Below are 18,428 nucleotides of genomic sequence, written 5' to 3' on the forward strand. Positions count from 1 at the left end.
GTTATGAGCTTGTCGCAGTGTGTACTTAGCAAACCGCGACCCACGTGCGAATCCACCCCGGCCACCCACCCCCGTCGAGGTGCACACCCTCCCTCGCGAAGTGCGCCCCGTTCGCCAAGTGTGAGCCCTGCCCGGGTGCGCGCACCTTGCTAGGGCGTCGGGTGTGCACCCGGCCCGGCCTACGTGCGTGCACCTGGAGGGGGCGTCGTGTGCGTGCAGTGTCCCGTCTGCAACGCGGTGCCCACACACCACCTCGGGCGCAACGACCTGCGCTCACATGTGGGCCGAGTGCACCTTGGTGCATGTTCGGGGCGCCTCGGGTGCACGCTCGATCTTGCCCCGGTGCACCAAGGCGCTCGGTTTGCCCCGGGTGCGCACTTGGTGCAAGGTGGGCACCCAAAATAGGGATCAAGCACCAAAACACAAGTTTCGGGATGCAAAATGGGACCCAAGGACCACAAATGCGTTCCAAGACCCATGATGGGTCCACGAGAACAAAAATGTGTTCCGAGACTTAATAAACAAATATTGGGTTTTAGGAGAAGAAACATGCTCTGATGCCCAAAACGAGAATCGACCCCGAAAAGGCCACAGGCCAAAAGTGGGATGCGAGACAAAAAAAAATGGGACCCGAGGACCAAAATTGGGTTCCCAGGTCGAAGACAGGGCAACCGGACAAGAAACGACCTCTAAGGCTCGAAATGAGTCCCGACGACTAAAACTTGACAAGAAGCACCCATCAGGCACCCAACTCGACACCCATGGGATGCCGACCCACCCGGGCTTCCACCTAGCACACCTTGGCACCCACCCACCCTCGCACCCAACCTCGCACCCAACTTAGCACCTTTGAACCCACATTGGCACTCACCCTGACCCTGGCACCTTGGAACCCACATTGGCACTCACCTTGACCCTGGCACCCACCTTTGCACTCACCTTGGGACCCACCCTGGCTCCCACCTCGGCACCCACCCAGACACCCACCTTGGTTCCTTGGCACCCACCTTGGATCCTTGGCACCCACCCCGACACCCACCTTGGCACGCAACTTGGCTACTTGCCACCCACCTTGGCTCCTTGACGCCCACCCCGACAACCACCCCGTGACCTACCCTGGCTAGGGTTGGTGCACACCCACCCTGGTGCCCACCTTGGCACCCACCCTATGACCCACCTTGGCACGCACCTTAGTACCCACCCCGTTACCCACCCTAGGACCCACCCCGTGACCCACCTTGGCCAGGGTGGGTGCCTTGGTGCGCACAACTTGCCTGGGCTGCACACCAGGGCGGGCTCAAGATGGCACCCGCGTTCCGTTTTTTTCACTATCTTTCAAAACGGAAATTTTAAAATCTCATTTTTTTCTTTTTTTTGCCTTTTCTGGAAATTAGTGAAGGCAGCGCATCAAAGGTGCGCAATGCTGGTGCGAACCCGGGAGCGCTCCGATGTGTGCTCCAAGGTGCGGCGTGCACGAAGTCCGAGCCCGGTTTGCCCCGGGTGCGCACCTCGCGTGCACCTTCGCCGGGGTGAGCACCTTGGCTGGGTTGCGCGCCCTGGTGCGTACCAAGGAGCGCTCTGAAGTGTGCTCCAAGGTGCGGCGTGCACGAAGTCGGAGCCCGGTTTGCCCCGGGTGTGCACCTCGGGTGCGCACCTCGCGTGCACCTTCGCTGCGGTGGGCACCTTGGCTGGGTTGCGCGCCTTGGTGGGCACCATGCAGTGCACGAAGTCGGAGCCCGGTTTGCCCCGGGCGCGCACCTCCGCCAGGGTGGGCACCTTGGTGCGCACAACTTGCCTGGGCTGCGCATCAGGAAGGGCTCAAGATGGCACCCGCGTTCCGTTTTTTTCACTATCTTTCAGAACGGAAATTTTAAAATATCGTTTTTTTTTGCCTTTTCTGGAAATTAGTGAAGGCAGCGCATCAAAGGTGCGCAACGCTGGTGCGAACCTGGGAGCGCTCCGATGTGTGCTCCAAGGTGCGGCGTGCACGAAGTCGGAGCCCGGTTTGCCTCGGGTGCGCCCTGGTGGGCACCATGGTGCGCACCAAGGAGCGCTCCGAAGTGTGCTCCAAGGTGCGGCCTGCACGAAGTCGGAGCCCGGTTTGCCCCGGGTGTGCACCTCGGGTGGGCACCTTGGTGCGCATGCCTTGCCTGGGCTGCGCACCAGGGCGGGCTCAAGATGGCACCCGCGTTCCTTTTTTTTCACTATCTTTCAAAACGGAAATTTTAAAATCTCATTTTTTTTTGCCTTTTTCTGGAAATTAGTGAAGGCAGCGCATCAAAGGTGCGCACCTCGCTGCCCACCACGGTGCGCAACGCCGGTGGGCACCCGGGAGTGCTTCGAAGTGTGCTCCAAGGTGCTGCGTGCACGTTGTCGGAGCCCGGTTTGCCCCGGGTGCGCACCTCGCGTGCACCTTCGTCGGGGTGGGCACCTTGGCTTGGTTTGCCCCGGCTGCGCTCCGAAGCGGGGTTATTGGAGCGCCGCCTCTTTTTTTGTCGGAGCGTTTGGTGGGGTTTCTCGCATTGGCTCTTCCGAGGCCCGGTTGCCACCCTGGCGCGCACGAAGTCGGAAGTAGGGTTAATTGCCCGGGTGCGCACCTTTGCCAGGGTGGCACCTTACCTGGGCTGCGCACCAGGGCGGGCTCAAGATGGCACGCGCGTTCCGTTTTTTTCACTATCTTTCAAAACGGAAATTTTAAAATCTCCTTTTTTTTTTGCCTTTTCTGGAAATTAGTGAAGGCAGCGCATCAAAGGTGCGCACCTCGCTGCCCACCTTGGTGTGCTCTGAGGTGCGCACCCGGGAGCGCTACGAAGTGTGCTCCAAGGTGCGGCGTGCACGTTGTCGGAGCCCGGTTTGCCCCGGGTGCGCACCTCGCCTGCACCTTGGCCGGGGTGGGCACCTTGGCTGGGTTTGCCCAGGGTGCGCTCCGAAGCGGGGTTACTGGAGCGCCCCCTCTTTTTTTGTCAGAGAGTTTGGTGGGGTTTCTCGCATTGGCTCTTCCCAGGCCCGGTTGTTGGGTGCGCTCCCACCCTGGCGCGCGCGAAGTTGGAAGTTGGGTTAATTGCCCGGGCGCGCACCTTCGCCAGGGTGGGCACCTTGGTGCGCAAACCTTGGCTGGGCTGCGCACCAGGGCGGGCTCAAGATGGCACCAGCATTCCCTTTTTCTCACTATCTTTCAAAACGGAAATTTTAAAATCTCGTTTTTTTTTTGCCTTTTATGGAAATTAGTGAAGGCATCGCATCAAAGGTGCGCACCTCGCTGCCCACCTTGGTGTGCTCCGAGGTGCCCACCACGGTGCGCAACGCCGGTGCGAACCCGGGAGCGCCCCGATGTGTGCTCCAAGGTGCGGCGTGCACGAAGTCGGACCCCGGTTTGCCCCGGGTGCGCACCTCGCGTGCACCTTGGTGCGCACACCTTGGCTGGGTTGCGCGGCCTGGTGGGCACCATGGTGCGCACCAAGGAGCGCTCCGAAGTGTGCTCCAAGGTGCGGCGTGCACGAAGTCGGAGCCCGGTTTGCCCCGGGTGCGCACCTTCGCCGCGGTGGGCACCATGGCGTGCACGAAGTCGGAGCCCGGTTTGCCCCGGGTGCGCACCTCGCGTGCACCTTCGCCGGGGTGGGCACCTCGGCTGGGTTGCGCGCCCTGGTGCGCACCAAGGAGCGCTCTGAAGTGTGCTCCAAGGTGCGGCGTGCACGAAGTCGGAGCCCGGTTTGCCCCGGGTGTGCACCTCGCGTGCACCTTCGCTGCGGTGGGCACCTTGGCTGGGTTGCGCGCCTTGGTGGGCACCATGCAGTGCACGAAGTCGGAGCCCGGATTGCCCCGGGCGCGCACCTCCGCCAGGGTGGGCACCTTGGTGCGCACAACTTGCCTGGGCTGCGCACCAGGAAGGGCTCAAGATGGCACCCGCGTTCCGTTTTTTTCACTATCTTTCAGAACGGAAATTTTAAAATCTCGTTTTTTTTTGCCTTTTCTGGAAATTAGTGAAGGCAGCGCATCAAAGGTGCGCAACGCTGGTGCGAACCTGGGAGCGCTCCGATGTGTGCTCCAAGGTGCGGCGTGCACGAAGTCGGACCCCGGTTTGCCCCGGGTGCGCACCTCGCGTGCACCTTGGTGCGCACACCTTGGCTGGGTTGCGCGCCCTGGTGGGCACCATGGTGCGCACCAAGGAGCGCTCCGAAGTGTGCTCCAAGGTGCGGCGTGCACGAAGTCGGAGCCCGGTTTGCCCCGGGTGCGCACCTCGCGTGCACCTTCGCCGCGGTGGGCACCATGGCGTGCACGAAGTCGGAGCCCGGTTTGCCCCGGGTGCGCACCTCGCGTGCACCTTCGCCGGGGTGGGCACCTTGGTGTGCAGACCTTGGCTGGGTTGCGCGCCCTGGTGGGCACCATGGTGCGCACCAAGGAGCGCTCCGAAGTGTGCTCCAAGGTGCGGCCTGCACGAAGTCGGAGCCCGGTTTGCCCCGGGTGTGCACCTCGGGTGGGCACCTTGGTGCGCATGCCTTGCCTGGGCTGCGCACCAGGGCGGGCTCAAGATGGCACCCGCGTTCCTTTTTTTTCACTATCTTTCAAAATGGAAATTTTAAAATCTCATTTTTTTTTGCCTTTTTCTGGAAATTAGTGAAGGCAGCGCATCAAAGGTGCGCACCTCGCTGCCCACCACGGTGCGCAACGCCGGTGGGCACCCGGGAGTGCTTCGAAGTGTGCTCCAAGGTGCTGCGTGCACGTTGTCGGAGCCCGGTTTGCCCCGGGTGCGCACCTCGCGTGCACCTTCGTCGGGGTGGGCACCTTGGCTGGGTTTGCCCCGGCTGCGCTCCGAAGCGGGGTTATTGGAGCGCCGCCTCTTTTTTTGTCGGAGCGTTTGGTGGGGTTTCTCGCATTGGCTCTTCCGAGGCCCGGTTGCCACCCTGGCGCGCACGAAGTCGGAAGTAGGGTTAATTGCCCGGGTGCGCACCTTTGCCAGGGTGGGCACCTTACCTGGGCTGCGCACCAGGGCGGGCTCAAGATGGCACGCGCGTTCCGTTTTTTTCACTATCTTTCAAAACGGAAATTTTAAAATCTCCTTTTTTTTTTGCCTTTTCTGGAAATTAGTGAAGGCAGCGCATCAAAGGTGCGCACCTCGCTGCCCACCTTGGTGTGCTTTGAGGTGCGCACCCGGGAGCGCTACGAAGTGTGCTCCAAGGTGCGGCGTGCACGTTGTCGGAGCCCGGTTTGCCCCGGGTGCGCACCTCGCCTGCACCTTGGCCGGGGTGGGCACCTTGGCTGGGTTTGCCCAGGGTGCGCTCCGAAGCGGGGTTACTGGAGCGCCCCCTCTTTTTTTGTCAGAGCGTTTGGTGGGGTTTCTCGCATTGGCTCTTCCCAGGCCCGGTTGTTGGGTGCGCTCCCACCCTGGCGCGCGCGAAGTTGGAAGTTGGGTTAATTGCCCGGGCGCGCACCTTCGCCAGGGTGGGCACCTTGGTGCGCACACCTTGGCTGGGCTGCGCACCAGGGCGGGCTCAAGATGGCACCAGCATTCCCTTTTTCTCACTATCTTTCAAAACGGAAATTTTAAAATCTCGTTTTTTTTTTGCCTTTTATGGAAATTAGTGAAGGCATCGCATCAAAGGTGCGCACCTCGCTGCCCACCTTGGTGTGCTCCGAGGTGCCCACCACGGTGCGCAACGCCGGTGCGAACCCGGGAGCGCCCCGATGTGTGCTCCAAGGTGCGGCGTGCACGAAGTCGGACCCCGGTTTGCCCCGGGTGCGCACCTCGCGTGCACCTTGGTGCGCACACCTTGGCTGGGTTGCGCGGCCTGGTGGGCACCATGGTGCGCACCAAGGAGCGCTCCGAAGTGTGCTCCAAGGTGCGGCGTGCACGAAGTCGGAGCCCGGTTTGCCCCGGGTACGCACCTCGCGTGCACCTTCGCCGGGGTGGGCACCTCGGCTGGGTTGCGCGCCCTGGTGCGCACCAAGGAGCGCTCCGAAGTGTGCTCCAAGGTGCGGCGTGCACGAAGTCGGAGCCCGGTTTGCCCCGGGTGCGCACCTTCGCCGCGGTGCGCACCATGGCGTGCACGAAGTCGGAGCCCGGTTTGCCCCGGGTGCGCACCTCGCGTGCACCTTCGGCGGGGTTGCGCGCCCTGGTGGGCACCATGGTGCGCACCAAGGAGCGCTCCGAAGTGTGCTCCAAGGTGCGGCGTGCACGAAGTCGGAGCCCGGTTTGCCCCGGGTGCGCACCTCGCGTGCACCTTCGGCGGGGTTGCGCGCCCTGGTGGGCACCATGGTGCGCACCAAGGAGCGCTCCGAAGTGTGCTCCAAGGTGCGGCGTGCACGAAGTCGGAGCCCGGTTTGCCCCGGGTGCGCACCTCGCGTGCACCTTCGCCGCGGTGGGCACCATGGCGTGCACGAAGTCGGAGCCCGGTTTGCCCCGGGTGCGCACCTCGCGTGCACCTTCGCCGGGGTGGGCACCTCGGCTGGGTTGCGCGCCCTGGTGCGCACCAAGGAGCGCTCCGAAGTGTGCTCCAAGGTGCGGCGTGCACGAAGTCGGAGCCCGGTTTGCCCCGGGTGCGCACCTCGCGTGCACCTTCGCCAGGGTGGGCACCTCGGTGCGCACACCTTCTCAATGTTTTCTTGCCTTTTCTGGAAATTGGTGAAGGCAGCGCATCAAAGGTGCGCACCTCGGTGTGCTCCGAGGTGCGAACCCGAGAGCGCTCCGAGGTGCCCACGAAGTCGAAAGTCGGGTTAATTGCATTGTTTTCCCCGGGTGCGCTCCGAGGTGCGCAACATCGGCGCGCACCAAGGAGGGCTCCGAAGTGTGCTCCAAGGTGCGCACGATGGCGTGCACCTCTGGTGCGCACGATTCGGAGCTCGGTTTGACCGGGGTGCGCACACCTTGGCTGGGTTGCGCACCTTTTGTGCGCTCCAAGGTGCGCACGAAGTCGGAGCTCGGTTTGCCCCGGGTGCGCACCTTCGCCAGGGTGCGCACCTTGATGCGCACGCCTTGGCTGGGCTGCGCACCTTGGTGGGCGCCATGGTGCGCACCTTTCGTGCGCTCCAAGGTGCGCACGAAGTCGGAGCTCGGTTTGCCCCGGGTGCGCACCTTGGTGGGCGCCATGGTGCACTCCGAGGTGCCCAAGATTGGTGCGCACCAAGGAGCGCTCCGAAGTGCGCTCCAAGGTGCGCGCGAAGTCGAAAGTTGGGTTAATTGTCCGGTTTGCCTCGGGTGCGCACCTTGCGTGCACCTTCGCCAGGGTGGGCTGGGCTGCGCACACCTTGGCACCCGCGTTTCCTTCATTTTAAATTTTTTTTTTTTACAATCTCTCAAGTGGGAAATTCTATAATCTCAACTTTTTTTGCCTTTTCAGGAAACTTTTGAATGGAGCGCATCATTGGTGCGCTCCGAAGTGTGCTCCAAAGCTCTCTCCAGCTGCGTGCACCTGCCCCGGCCGCGCACCCGGCCCCGCCCAGCTTCGCTCACCTGTCCCGGGCGTCTGGTGCGGAACCTTAGAGTAAGAAACATCACCGTGCACCTTGGCCAACGTGCGCGACTCGACCGAGCGCGCACTGGCCGAGGTGCACACCGATTTCACCTGGGTGCGCGCGCAGCACCTCGGGCGCACCGGGGTGCGCGCACAACGCCCGGGTTGCACCGTGGCCTGTGTGCTCGGGGCGCCTCGGGTGCGCGCTCGGTGTCGCCCCCGCGCGCGCGGTAGTGCGGGCAGCGCACCCCGGCCCGGCCCGGCCCCGACGAGAACGCAAACGGGCAAAAGGTTTATTCAAATAGCATTGCGACGCCCGGCGAAAAACTAAAAAAGGGTGCAACACCGGGACTTCCCGGGAGGTCACCCATCCCAGTACTACTCCGGCCCAAGCGCGCTTAACTGCGGAGTTCTGATGGGATCCGGTGCACTAACGCTGGTATGATCGCACCCGTTATGAGCTTGTCGCAGTGTGTACTTAGCAAACCGCGACCCACGTGCGAATCCACCCCGGCCACCCACCCCCGTCGAGGTGCACACCCTCCCTCGCGAAGTGCGCCCCGTTCGCCAAGTGTGAGCCCTGCCCGGGTGCGCGCACCTTGCTAGGGCGTCGGGTGTGCACCCGGCCCGGCCTACGTGCGTGCACCTGGAGGGGGCGTCGTGTGCGTGCAGTGTCCCGTCTGCAACGCGGTGCCCACACACCACCTCGGGCGCAACGACCTGCGCTCACATGTGGGCCGAGTGCACCTTGGTGCATGTTCGGGGCGCCTCGGGTGCACGCTCGATCTTGCCCCGGTGCACCAAGGCGCTCGGTTTGCCCCGGGTGCGCACTTGGTGCAAGGTGGGCACCCAAAATAGGGATCAAGCACCAAAACACAAGTTTCGGGATGCAAAATGGGACCCAAGGACCACAAATGCGTTCCAAGACCCATGATGGGTCCACGAGAACAAAAATGTGTTCCGAGACTTAATAAACAAATATTGGGTTTTAGGAGAAGAAACATGCTCTGATGCCCAAAACGAGAATCGACCCCGAAAAGGCCACAGGCCAAAAGTGGGATGCGAGACAAAAAAAAATGGGACCCGAGGACCAAAATTGGGTTCCCAGGTCGAAGACAGGGCAACCGGACAAGAAACGACCTCTAAGGCTCGAAATGAGTCCCGACGACTAAAACTTGACAAGAAGCACCCATCAGGCACCCAACTCGACACCCATGGGATGCCGACCCACCCGGGCTTCCACCTAGCACACCTTGGCACCCACCCACCCTCGCACCCAACCTCGCACCCAACTTAGCACCTTTGAACCCACATTGGCACTCACCCTGACCCTGGCACCTTGGAACCCACATTGGCACTCACCTTGACCCTGGCACCCACCTTTGCACTCACCTTGGGACCCACCCTGGCTCCCACCTCGGCACCCACCCAGACACCCACCTTGGTTCCTTGGCACCCACCTTGGATCCTTGGCACCCACCCCGACACCCACCTTGGCACGCAACTTGGCTACTTGCCACCCACCTTGGCTCCTTGACGCCCACCCCGACAACCACCCCGTGACCTACCCTGGCTAGGGTTGGTGCACACCCACCCTGGTGCCCACCTTGGCACCCACCCTATGACCCACCTTGGCACGCACCTTAGTACCCACCCCGTTACCCACCCTAGGACCCACCCCGTGACCCACCTTGGCCAGGGTGGGTGCCTTGGTGCGCACAACTTGCCTGGGCTGCACACCAGGGCGGGCTCAAGATGGCACCCGCGTTCCGTTTTTTTCACTATCTTTCAAAACGGAAATTTTAAAATCTCATTTTTTTCTTTTTTTTGCCTTTTCTGGAAATTAGTGAAGGCAGCGCATCAAAGGTGCGCAATGCTGGTGCGAACCCGGGAGCGCTCCGATGTGTGCTCCAAGGTGCGGCGTGCACGAAGTCCGAGCCCGGTTTGCCCCGGGTGCGCACCTCGCGTGCACCTTCGCCGGGGTGAGCACCTTGGCTGGGTTGCGCGCCCTGGTGCGTACCAAGGAGCGCTCTGAAGTGTGCTCCAAGGTGCGGCGTGCACGAAGTCGGAGCCCGGTTTGCCCCGGGTGTGCACCTCGGGTGCGCACCTCGCGTGCACCTTCGCTGCGGTGGGCACCTTGGCTGGGTTGCGCGCCTTGGTGGGCACCATGCAGTGCACGAAGTCGGAGCCCGGTTTGCCCCGGGCGCGCACCTCCGCCAGGGTGGGCACCTTGGTGCGCACAACTTGCCTGGGCTGCGCATCAGGAAGGGCTCAAGATGGCACCCGCGTTCCGTTTTTTTCACTATCTTTCAGAACGGAAATTTTAAAATATCGTTTTTTTTTGCCTTTTCTGGAAATTAGTGAAGGCAGCGCATCAAAGGTGCGCAACGCTGGTGCGAACCTGGGAGCGCTCCGATGTGTGCTCCAAGGTGCGGCGTGCACGAAGTCGGAGCCCGGTTTGCCTCGGGTGCGCCCTGGTGGGCACCATGGTGCGCACCAAGGAGCGCTCCGAAGTGTGCTCCAAGGTGCGGCCTGCACGAAGTCGGAGCCCGGTTTGCCCCGGGTGTGCACCTCGGGTGGGCACCTTGGTGCGCATGCCTTGCCTGGGCTGCGCACCAGGGCGGGCTCAAGATGGCACCCGCGTTCCTTTTTTTTCACTATCTTTCAAAACGGAAATTTTAAAATCTCATTTTTTTTTGCCTTTTTCTGGAAATTAGTGAAGGCAGCGCATCAAAGGTGCGCACCTCGCTGCCCACCACGGTGCGCAACGCCGGTGGGCACCCGGGAGTGCTTCGAAGTGTGCTCCAAGGTGCTGCGTGCACGTTGTCGGAGCCCGGTTTGCCCCGGGTGCGCACCTCGCGTGCACCTTCGTCGGGGTGGGCACCTTGGCTTGGTTTGCCCCGGCTGCGCTCCGAAGCGGGGTTATTGGAGCGCCGCCTCTTTTTTTGTCGGAGCGTTTGGTGGGGTTTCTCGCATTGGCTCTTCCGAGGCCCGGTTGCCACCCTGGCGCGCACGAAGTCGGAAGTAGGGTTAATTGCCCGGGTGCGCACCTTTGCCAGGGTGGCACCTTACCTGGGCTGCGCACCAGGGCGGGCTCAAGATGGCACGCGCGTTCCGTTTTTTTCACTATCTTTCAAAACGGAAATTTTAAAATCTCCTTTTTTTTTTGCCTTTTCTGGAAATTAGTGAAGGCAGCGCATCAAAGGTGCGCACCTCGCTGCCCACCTTGGTGTGCTCTGAGGTGCGCACCCGGGAGCGCTACGAAGTGTGCTCCAAGGTGCGGCGTGCACGTTGTCGGAGCCCGGTTTGCCCCGGGTGCGCACCTCGCCTGCACCTTGGCCGGGGTGGGCACCTTGGCTGGGTTTGCCCAGGGTGCGCTCCGAAGCGGGGTTACTGGAGCGCCCCCTCTTTTTTTGTCAGAGAGTTTGGTGGGGTTTCTCGCATTGGCTCTTCCCAGGCCCGGTTGTTGGGTGCGCTCCCACCCTGGCGCGCGCGAAGTTGGAAGTTGGGTTAATTGCCCGGGCGCGCACCTTCGCCAGGGTGGGCACCTTGGTGCGCAAACCTTGGCTGGGCTGCGCACCAGGGCGGGCTCAAGATGGCACCAGCATTCCCTTTTTCTCACTATCTTTCAAAACGGAAATTTTAAAATCTCGTTTTTTTTTTGCCTTTTATGGAAATTAGTGAAGGCATCGCATCAAAGGTGCGCACCTCGCTGCCCACCTTGGTGTGCTCCGAGGTGCCCACCACGGTGCGCAACGCCGGTGCGAACCCGGGAGCGCCCCGATGTGTGCTCCAAGGTGCGGCGTGCACGAAGTCGGACCCCGGTTTGCCCCGGGTGCGCACCTCGCGTGCACCTTGGTGCGCACACCTTGGCTGGGTTGCGCGGCCTGGTGGGCACCATGGTGCGCACCAAGGAGCGCTCCGAAGTGTGCTCCAAGGTGCGGCGTGCACGAAGTCGGAGCCCGGTTTGCCCCGGGTGCGCACCTTCGCCGCGGTGGGCACCATGGCGTGCACGAAGTCGGAGCCCGGTTTGCCCCGGGTGCGCACCTCGCGTGCACCTTCGCCGGGGTGGGCACCTCGGCTGGGTTGCGCGCCCTGGTGCGCACCAAGGAGCGCTCTGAAGTGTGCTCCAAGGTGCGGCGTGCACGAAGTCGGAGCCCGGTTTGCCCCGGGTGTGCACCTCGCGTGCACCTTCGCTGCGGTGGGCACCTTGGCTGGGTTGCGCGCCTTGGTGGGCACCATGCAGTGCACGAAGTCGGAGCCCGGATTGCCCCGGGCGCGCACCTCCGCCAGGGTGGGCACCTTGGTGCGCACAACTTGCCTGGGCTGCGCACCAGGAAGGGCTCAAGATGGCACCCGCGTTCCGTTTTTTTCACTATCTTTCAGAACGGAAATTTTAAAATCTCGTTTTTTTTTGCCTTTTCTGGAAATTAGTGAAGGCAGCGCATCAAAGGTGCGCAACGCTGGTGCGAACCTGGGAGCGCTCCGATGTGTGCTCCAAGGTGCGGCGTGCACGAAGTCGGACCCCGGTTTGCCCCGGGTGCGCACCTCGCGTGCACCTTGGTGCGCACACCTTGGCTGGGTTGCGCGCCCTGGTGGGCACCATGGTGCGCACCAAGGAGCGCTCCGAAGTGTGCTCCAAGGTGCGGCGTGCACGAAGTCGGAGCCCGGTTTGCCCCGGGTGCGCACCTCGCGTGCACCTTCGCCGCGGTGGGCACCATGGCGTGCACGAAGTCGGAGCCCGGTTTGCCCCGGGTGCGCACCTCGCGTGCACCTTCGCCGGGGTGGGCACCTTGGTGTGCAGACCTTGGCTGGGTTGCGCGCCCTGGTGGGCACCATGGTGCGCACCAAGGAGCGCTCCGAAGTGTGCTCCAAGGTGCGGCCTGCACGAAGTCGGAGCCCGGTTTGCCCCGGGTGTGCACCTCGGGTGGGCACCTTGGTGCGCATGCCTTGCCTGGGCTGCGCACCAGGGCGGGCTCAAGATGGCACCCGCGTTCCTTTTTTTTCACTATCTTTCAAAATGGAAATTTTAAAATCTCATTTTTTTTTGCCTTTTTCTGGAAATTAGTGAAGGCAGCGCATCAAAGGTGCGCACCTCGCTGCCCACCACGGTGCGCAACGCCGGTGGGCACCCGGGAGTGCTTCGAAGTGTGCTCCAAGGTGCTGCGTGCACGTTGTCGGAGCCCGGTTTGCCCCGGGTGCGCACCTCGCGTGCACCTTCGTCGGGGTGGGCACCTTGGCTGGGTTTGCCCCGGCTGCGCTCCGAAGCGGGGTTATTGGAGCGCCGCCTCTTTTTTTGTCGGAGCGTTTGGTGGGGTTTCTCGCATTGGCTCTTCCGAGGCCCGGTTGCCACCCTGGCGCGCACGAAGTCGGAAGTAGGGTTAATTGCCCGGGTGCGCACCTTTGCCAGGGTGGGCACCTTACCTGGGCTGCGCACCAGGGCGGGCTCAAGATGGCACGCGCGTTCCGTTTTTTTCACTATCTTTCAAAACGGAAATTTTAAAATCTCCTTTTTTTTTTGCCTTTTCTGGAAATTAGTGAAGGCAGCGCATCAAAGGTGCGCACCTCGCTGCCCACCTTGGTGTGCTTTGAGGTGCGCACCCGGGAGCGCTACGAAGTGTGCTCCAAGGTGCGGCGTGCACGTTGTCGGAGCCCGGTTTGCCCCGGGTGCGCACCTCGCCTGCACCTTGGCCGGGGTGGGCACCTTGGCTGGGTTTGCCCAGGGTGCGCTCCGAAGCGGGGTTACTGGAGCGCCCCCTCTTTTTTTGTCAGAGCGTTTGGTGGGGTTTCTCGCATTGGCTCTTCCCAGGCCCGGTTGTTGGGTGCGCTCCCACCCTGGCGCGCGCGAAGTTGGAAGTTGGGTTAATTGCCCGGGCGCGCACCTTCGCCAGGGTGGGCACCTTGGTGCGCACACCTTGGCTGGGCTGCGCACCAGGGCGGGCTCAAGATGGCACCAGCATTCCCTTTTTCTCACTATCTTTCAAAACGGAAATTTTAAAATCTCGTTTTTTTTTTGCCTTTTATGGAAATTAGTGAAGGCATCGCATCAAAGGTGCGCACCTCGCTGCCCACCTTGGTGTGCTCCGAGGTGCCCACCACGGTGCGCAACGCCGGTGCGAACCCGGGAGCGCCCCGATGTGTGCTCCAAGGTGCGGCGTGCACGAAGTCGGACCCCGGTTTGCCCCGGGTGCGCACCTCGCGTGCACCTTGGTGCGCACACCTTGGCTGGGTTGCGCGGCCTGGTGGGCACCATGGTGCGCACCAAGGAGCGCTCCGAAGTGTGCTCCAAGGTGCGGCGTGCACGAAGTCGGAGCCCGGTTTGCCCCGGGTACGCACCTCGCGTGCACCTTCGCCGGGGTGGGCACCTCGGCTGGGTTGCGCGCCCTGGTGCGCACCAAGGAGCGCTCCGAAGTGTGCTCCAAGGTGCGGCGTGCACGAAGTCGGAGCCCGGTTTGCCCCGGGTGCGCACCTTCGCCGCGGTGCGCACCATGGCGTGCACGAAGTCGGAGCCCGGTTTGCCCCGGGTGCGCACCTCGCGTGCACCTTCGGCGGGGTTGCGCGCCCTGGTGGGCACCATGGTGCGCACCAAGGAGCGCTCCGAAGTGTGCTCCAAGGTGCGGCGTGCACGAAGTCGGAGCCCGGTTTGCCCCGGGTGCGCACCTCGCGTGCACCTTCGGCGGGGTTGCGCGCCCTGGTGGGCACCATGGTGCGCACCAAGGAGCGCTCCGAAGTGTGCTCCAAGGTGCGGCGTGCACGAAGTCGGAGCCCGGTTTGCCCCGGGTGCGCACCTCGCGTGCACCTTCGCCGCGGTGGGCACCATGGCGTGCACGAAGTCGGAGCCCGGTTTGCCCCGGGTGCGCACCTCGCGTGCACCTTCGCCGGGGTGGGCACCTCGGCTGGGTTGCGCGCCCTGGTGCGCACCAAGGAGCGCTCCGAAGTGTGCTCCAAGGTGCGGCGTGCACGAAGTCGGAGCCCGGTTTGCCCCGGGTGCGCACCTCGCGTGCACCTTCGCCAGGGTGGGCACCTCGGTGCGCACACCTTCTCAATGTTTTCTTGCCTTTTCTGGAAATTGGTGAAGGCAGCGCATCAAAGGTGCGCACCTCGGTGTGCTCCGAGGTGCGAACCCGAGAGCGCTCCGAGGTGCCCACGAAGTCGAAAGTCGGGTTAATTGCATTGTTTTCCCCGGGTGCGCTCCGAGGTGCGCAACATCGGCGCGCACCAAGGAGGGCTCCGAAGTGTGCTCCAAGGTGCGCACGATGGCGTGCACCTCTGGTGCGCACGATTCGGAGCTCGGTTTGACCGGGGTGCGCACACCTTGGCTGGGTTGCGCACCTTTTGTGCGCTCCAAGGTGCGCACGAAGTCGGAGCTCGGTTTGCCCCGGGTGCGCACCTTCGCCAGGGTGCGCACCTTGATGCGCACGCCTTGGCTGGGCTGCGCACCTTGGTGGGCGCCATGGTGCGCACCTTTCGTGCGCTCCAAGGTGCGCACGAAGTCGGAGCTCGGTTTGCCCCGGGTGCGCACCTTGGTGGGCGCCATGGTGCACTCCGAGGTGCCCAAGATTGGTGCGCACCAAGGAGCGCTTCGAAGTGCGCTCCAAGGTGCGCGCGAAGTCGAAAGTTGGGTTAATTGTCCGGTTTGCCTCGGGTGCGCACCTTGCGTGCACCTTCGCCAGGGTGGGCGCCTTGGTGCGCACACCTTGGCTGGGCTGCGCACACCTTGGCACCCGCGTTTCCTTCATTTTAAATTTTTTTTTTTTACAATCTCTCAAGTGGGAAATTCTATAATCTCAACTTTTTTTGCCTTTTCAGGAAACTTTTGAATGGAGCGCATCATTGGTGCGCTCCGAAGTGTGCTCCAAAGCTCTCTCCAGCTGCGTGCACCTGCCCCGGCCGCGCACCCGGCCCCGCCCAGCTTCGCTCACCTGTCCCGGGCGTCTGGTGCGGAACCTTAGAGTAAGAAACATCACCGTGCACCTTGGCCAACGTGCGCGACTCGACCGAGCGCGCACTGGCCGAGGTGCACACCGATTTCACCTGGGTGCGCGCGCAGCACCTCGGGCGCACCGGGGTGCGCGCACAACGCCCGGGTTGCACCGTGGCCTGTGTGCTCGGGGTGCCTCGGGTGCGCGCTCGGTGTCGCCCCCGCGCGCGCGGTAGTGCGGGCAGCGCACCCCGGCCCGGCCCGGCCCCGACGAGAACGCAAACGGGCAAAAGGTTTATTCAAATAGCATTGCGACGCCCGGCGAAAAACTAAAAAAGGGTGCAACACCGGGACTTCCCGGGAGGTCACCCATCCCAGTACTACTCCGGCCCAAGCGCGCTTAACTGCGGAGTTCTGATGGGATCCGGTGCACTAATGCTGGTATGATCGCACCCGTTATGAGCTTGTCGCAGTGTGTACTTAGCAAACCGCGACCCACGTGCGAATCCACCCCGGCCACCCACCCCCGTCGAGGTGCACACCCTCCCTCGCGAAGTGCGCCCCGTTCGCCAAGTGTGAGCCCTGCCCGGGTGCGCGCACCTTGCTAGGGCGTCGGGTGTGCACCCGGCCCGGCCTACGTGCGTGCACCTGGAGGGGGCGTCGTGTGCGTGCAGTGTCCCGTCTGCAACGCGGTGCCCACACACCACCTCGGGCGCAACGACCTGCGCTCACATGTGGGCCGAGTGCACCTTGGTGCATGTTCGGGGCGCCTCGGGTGCACGCTCGATCTTGCCCCGGTGCACCAAGGCGCTCGGTTTGCCCCGGGTGCGCACTTGGTGCAAGGTGGGCACCCAAAATAGGGATCAAGCACCAAAACACAAGTTTCGGGATGCAAAATGGGACCCAAGGACCACAAATGCGTTCCAAGACCCATGATGGGTCCACGAGAACAAAAATGTGTTCCGAGACTTAATAAACAAATATTGGGTTTTAGGAGAAGAAACATGCTCTGATGCCCAAAACGAGAATCGACCCCGAAAAGGCCACAGGCCAAAAGTGGGATGCGAGACAAAAAAAAATGGGACCCGAGGACCAAAATTGGGTTCCCAGGTCGAAGACAGGGCAACCGGACAAGAAACGACCTCTAAGGCTCGAAATGAGTCCCGACGACTAAAACTTGACAAGAAGCACCCATCAGGCACCCAACTCGACACCCATGGGATGCCGACCCACCCGGGCTTCCACCTAGCACACCTTGGCACCCACCCACCCTCGCACCCAACCTCGCACCCAACTTAGCACCTTTGAACCCACATTGGCACTCACCCTGACCCTGGCACCTTGGAACCCACATTGGCACTCACCTTGACCCTGGCACCCACCTTTGCACTCACCTTGGGACCCACCCTGGCTCCCACCTCGGCACCCACCCAGACACCCACCTTGGTTCCTTGGCACCCACCTTGGATCCTTGGCACCCACCCCGACACCCACCTTGGCACGCAACTTGGCTACTTGCCACCCACCTTGGCTCCTTGACGCCCACCCCGACAACCACCCCGTGACCTACCCTGGCTAGGGTTGGTGCACACCCACCCTGGTGCCCACCTTGGCACCCACCCTATGACCCACCTTGGCACGCACCTTAGTACCCACCCCGTTACCCACCCTAGGACCCACCCCGTGACCCACCTTGGCCAGGGTGGGTGCACCCACCCTGGTGCCCACCTTGGCACCCACCCATCCTAGCACCCAGCCTGTGACCGGGCTTGGAACCCAACCTTGCACCCGCACCCGTCTTGGCCAGTGTGGGTGCGCACCCATCCTGGCACCCACGTTGTGACACACCCTTTAACCCACGCACCCTAGCACCCACGTTGGCACCCACCTTGGAACCCAACCTAGCAACTTGGCACCCACCCCGTGACCCACCTTGGCATCCACCATAGCAGTCGCCGACTTGGCACCCACCTCGGCACCCACCTTGACACTTGTGGACCCACCTTGCCACTCACCCTAGCATCGACCCATCCTAGCACCCACCCTGGCACCTTTGCACCCTAGCACTCACCCATCCTAGCACCTAACCTGTGACCCACCTTGACACTCACCCTCGCACCCACCTTGGAACCCAACCTAGCACCCACCCACCCTGACACCAACCCTAGCACCTACCCACCCTTGCACCCACCCTGTGACCCATCTTGGCACCCACCCATCCTACCACTCAACCTATCACCCACCTTCTCACCCACCTTGGCATCCACCTTAGCACCCACCCACACTGGCACCTTGGCACCCACCTCGGGCAAGGTGGGTGCACACCCACCCTGGCACCCAATTTAGAACCCACCGAGCATGTTACCCACCTTGGCACCCACATTGCAGCCCACCCTAGTACCCACCCTATGACCCACATTGGCATCCACACCCTAGCACCCAGGCACCTCGACACCCGCCTTGACACCCACCCTAGCACTGAACCTGTGACCCACCTTGGAACTCACCCTAGAACCCACCCACCCTGTGAACCACCTTGGCATCCACCTTAGCACCCACCCACCTTGGCACCCACTCTAGCACTCACCCATCCTAACACCCAACTTGTTACCCACCTTGGCACCCGCCCTCGCGTCCACCTTGAAACCCACCCTAGCACCCACCCACGCAGGAGCCCACCTTGGCACCCAACCTAACACCCACGCATCCTGGCACCCAACTTGTGACCCACCTTGGAACCCACCCTAGTACCCACCTTTGAACCCACTATATCACCAACCCACCTTGGCACCCACCCTATGACCCTCTTTGGAATCCACCCTAGCACGCACCCACCCTGGCACCCACCATGGAGCGCACCCTAGCACCCACCCACCTCGGCACGCACCTCAACACCCACCTTGGTGTGCGCACTGCGCCAACCTCTCAAAGACCCTATGTGGTGCGCTCCAAAGTGTACACCTTTGGTGCGCTCCAAGGTGCGCACCTTTGGTGCACACCGAGGTGCACACCAAAGTGTGCACCGAGGTGAGCACCAAAGTGCACTCCAGGGTGCACAC

At 62.6% G+C, this 18,428-nt stretch overlaps 2 non-coding genes across 2 annotated transcripts; both read right to left on the reverse strand.

The window, feature by feature from the left end:
• Positions 1 to 7,782: 7,782 nt before the first annotated feature.
• Positions 7,783 to 7,901, reverse strand: LOC131862859 (5S ribosomal RNA). Its single transcript, XR_009361795.1, has one exon. It is a non-coding gene; the product is annotated as a 5S ribosomal RNA (ribosomal RNA).
• A 7,804-nt stretch (positions 7,902 to 15,705) lies between these two features.
• LOC131862878 (5S ribosomal RNA) lies at positions 15,706 to 15,824 on the reverse strand. The gene has a single exon (XR_009361814.1). It is a non-coding gene; the product is annotated as a 5S ribosomal RNA (ribosomal RNA).
• Positions 15,825 to 18,428: the final 2,604 nt, after the last annotated feature.

This window comes from Cryptomeria japonica, unplaced genomic scaffold, assembly GCF_030272615.1.
Source record: "Cryptomeria japonica unplaced genomic scaffold, Sugi_1.0 HiC_scaffold_52, whole genome shotgun sequence".
In the NCBI taxonomy this organism is placed as follows: Eukaryota; Viridiplantae; Streptophyta; class Pinopsida; order Cupressales; family Cupressaceae; genus Cryptomeria; species Cryptomeria japonica.